The 4,146-nt window shown below is 34.7% G+C and overlaps 1 long non-coding RNA gene across 1 annotated transcript in view; it reads left to right on the top strand.

Moving 5' to 3' along the window:
- LOC112161175 overlaps window positions 1-4,146 on the top strand; it is a 31,047-nt gene that overhangs the window by 17,152 nt on the left and 9,749 nt on the right. The window lies entirely within an intron of this gene.

Raw genomic sequence — 4,146 nt, 5'->3', positions numbered from 1 at the left:
TATAACAGCCCATATTTTCTAAACTGTAGTTCATCTTCATTCCACTAGGGGCAGTAGAAGAACTTTTCCTGCCCATTTCAAAATGGCTGCTTCCATGAAATCTCAAAAACACTTTATGGTGAGAAAAACTCACACGTGATTCTTTTGTTTTAAATAACTTGCTGTATTGGAAGAATGCAAGATAATTAACTCTTTATAATATAGTTACACCATGTTGAAAATGCATGTTGCAATTTTTTTCCATGAGCATTCATGTCAATATTTTTGCATCTTAAACTAACATTTTTTTAAATTTTTTTATTGAAGAACTGAACATGAGCAAACATGGCTTAAGCAGTGGAAAAAAAAAACAAAAACAAAAACAGATGTTTTTTTCAGCCAGCAGACCATAATAAAGCACATTAAATAAAAAAGAGGGAAAAAAAGTGATGTAATGATCAAATAGTCGGCAATGTGGTACAGATGTCAACTTAATAACACTGTTCTTATACTTTCATACATATGCAGTAAAGTTTTAATTTACATCATTGGTAATGCTATTAATCCATCATATATTTTCTTCTGGGAATCAACATATTTTTAAAATTTCAAATACAATTTCAGTTCAACCAAAAAAACCTGAAAGATAGGATTCTTTTCAGCACTTTGAGTATGAAAAACTTAGTTAAGTATAGGACTAAATTAGCAGAGTTCTTCTGTTTTGGATGGTAGTAGAGCTCCAAATGGGATATTCTCTAGAGTGATTTAAACTAACGTTGTGAGCAAAAACTTACCAAAGCACCCAATGTATCATAATTGATATTATTTATATCTCATTAAAAATGATCTTGCTCATTTTTGTTTTTGTGGATTTTATTAAATGGCTTTAAAAGCATCTTAAATTAAAAATATTTGAGTTTTCTGTCAATTCTGTGACATAGTGGACTTTACAGGGTTAACTGACATGTTAACTCACTGCTCAGATTCACAGCATTTCAGGTTCATGGGGTTGCTGGAGCCTATCTCAGCTATGTTTGGGTGAAGGCTGTGTACACCTTGGAGGGTTTGACTGTCACAGAGCCTCACACACCTTAAGGGTAATCTATAAAGCACGTCTTTGGACTAGGATGACGGTGGAGTGAGTCCTAGCATGCAGCCTGAACACGCAAACTCCACACCGAAAGGAGGCGAGAGTGCTAACCACTACACACCTGTACAACCCTACAGCTATTTTAGTTTGGTACTCTAATCCCTGATAAGTTTGTCATGTCTTGTTATTTTTCAGAGCCACCATCTTGTGATTTTAGGCGAGGTAGAATCATTTTACTTTTGTAAGGGAGCACTTTTCAGTGGTCGTGTGTTCTCCATTTTATCTCTGCTTTCTCTTTTCTCTCAAAGTAGACAGTCTAAATTTTCATTTTTATGAAATAAACTGTCCAAATTGAGAGTTAGTATTCTAATTTTGTTGCTTTCAAAAAGCAATATTTTTTCCAGCCAGTCATCCATCCATTTTCCTAATCACAGAGTTGCCGGAGGCTGTCTCGGCTACTGTCAGGTGAAGGCGGGTACAACTTGGACATGTCGCAAGTTTGTCGCCGGGCACAATATATATATATATTTTTAACTACCATTATTTTGCCCAAAAATGTAGCCAAAAGCCACACATTGTGGTTGTCTCAAGCTTGGATAAATACAGGAATTGTCAGGAAGAACATCTTACGTAAACTCTTTGCCAAACCTAAAATGTAAATAAGACCTAGGTTAACTCGCTGTGGCAACTCCTTAAGATAAAAGCCAAAAGGAAAAGAAGAAGACAGTTATCTTGCCCAAAGTTCAGATAATGAGTCCCTTTATATTGTTAGGTTCTATTTCTGGAGGTTTGAAGAAGAAAGAAATTCAAAAGGTTGTTCTGGTTCTGGTTCAAATCCGTTTGTGTAGAGCTTACGTGTTCTCCGCATGTATGTGTGGGTTTTCCCCAGCTTCCACCCACATACCAAAAGCTTCATGGGTTGATTAGTTACTCTAAAGCAGAGGTCTGCAACCTGTGGCTACAGATCCATATGTGGCTTTTATCTCTCCATGGTGGCTCCTTGGCCAAACATAAAATACGTCATGGAGACTGTTGACCAAGTCATGTCGACCATCTTAGTCAGCAGCTCCTGATAATGGCTGCATAACCAAAACTACCTAAAGAAAACAAATAAACAAAGCCTGCAAACTAAGACTACCAAGATCCAACCCCAAACTAAAATAACAAAACCCAGCAGTAAGACTGCTGAGGACAAAGAGAGGAAAAAGAACAACAACAAAAAAAGAATAGAAAATATAATAGCAACTGTTTAAGGTAAAGTTTACTTAGTTAGCATTTATTGAATTTAGATTAGTTAAATTTATAAATTGATGGCTGATGTGCTCATAGATGATAAACTATGTAGGTTTTTACATCCTGTTGACCTGAAGACATCTTGTTTGCTCAACACTACCTCTAGAACGCACAAACTTTATATGCAAATCAAAACTTTGGTAAAAAGTTTGATCTTTTATAAGTTAAAAGCACATATTATCTTCTGCTGCACAACACTGGTTACTAGGTGTCCAGAACTCCACTGAGGCTATCCTGTTTACCACAGAGCATCTTTTATTTTGAAAATGTTTTTTTTTTTAAAATATCACATTTTAAGAAATGCTAGATTCTTTTTATATTTTTGCTTTTGTTTGTGCCAAATAATAGACATAAGTCATATTATAAAAAAAAGAAAGTAATGAATGCAAATCCAACCTTCTTAAAGGCCAAAGTAAAACTATGCGGCTCCCACTAGGTTTTGATCAGTAGAAAACGAGCCTAAACGGCTCTTTTACTGTTAAGGGTTGCTGCCCTCTGCTCTAGTGTCCCTAGATGTGTACGAGTGAGGCGCCCTGCAACCTGTTCAGGGTGTACCCAACTTCACACAACAGTCCATCTGTATTCAGTTTGCTAACATCTTCACTGGCATTTAAAATCCAAAGAACAAGGAAACTAATTTATTTGGAAAAGTCATTTGTAAACAAACAAGAAGTCTTTTAATTGGCCTTGATACAAACCAATGGGTCATGTGACCACACACCTTATCATGGCCTTTCATCACGAGAGTTTTTCTTCACAAAAACCTTTGCAATTAGATTTGTTTTGGGTCCTTTCAATGTTGAACTGAAAATTGGATAATTATTTGAATGTTTCAACTATTAAGATTAAAAAATCTCAATATGAAGAAGGGAAACACTACACACCACATATTCACTTGTCTTTAGTATTTGCAACCTTAAAATATTTGATAATAGTATGATAAACTATCCTATAAAAACTCAGGTGTACCGTTGGTCCATGGTTTCTGCCCTGTAGTTCAGCATAATTCCACTAGGGGCAATAGAAAGGATTTTCTTGCTCATTTTAAAATGGCTGCCCCATGAAATCTCAGACACTTTTGGCGGGAAAAAGTTTAGCTAATTTCCTAAACTTTATGGGGAAAGCAAACCATCAAGTGTTTTTCATTTTTAAAAAAAGGCTACTTGCTGTACTGAAAAAATCAAAATGTGTTAATAATTCTAAATAAAACATGTCAAAAATGTGTGCTTCAAATTTGTTTTTTCTTTTCTTGAACGTTCATGTCAATATTTTTACATCTTAAGCTAATGTTGTGAGTAAAAGCTCACCATATTAACCTACGTATCATAACTAATACTATATAAATCTCCTTCAAATTACTGCTGTTGTTTTTGAGGATTTTATTAAAAAAATAAAAACATTTTAACTAAAAAGAAGGTGTTGTGGCCTTGACAGAATTAAAACCCAGTCCCTTTTCAAAAAATAAAACATGTTTAAAATACTGAAATTAATTAACATTTAAGGTTAAAGGCAGGATAAACGCCACGATATACCCTTTGAATGTTCAGTTTGAAAATAATAATAAAAAAAAAATGAAGATATACTGGCAGGAAAACGATGTTGGCAGCATTTTGAAAGACAAATGGCGCCACCATCAGGCTGGCTTCATACATAGTGGCTGTTGCAGCTGAAACCTGATTATTTATTCACAGATTTTCATATTTAGAAAGTTAAAAACCCTTAAAAAATCTAAATCACAACTCTTTCTGAAAATAAAGCTTAAATAAAGCAACCCACACACCGGC

The sequence above is a fragment of the Oryzias melastigma genome, linkage group LG3 (assembly GCF_002922805.2).
Source record: "Oryzias melastigma strain HK-1 linkage group LG3, ASM292280v2, whole genome shotgun sequence".
Classification (NCBI taxonomy): domain Eukaryota; kingdom Metazoa; phylum Chordata; class Actinopteri; order Beloniformes; family Adrianichthyidae; genus Oryzias; species Oryzias melastigma.
This window is presented reverse-complemented; position numbering and strand designations above follow the sequence as displayed.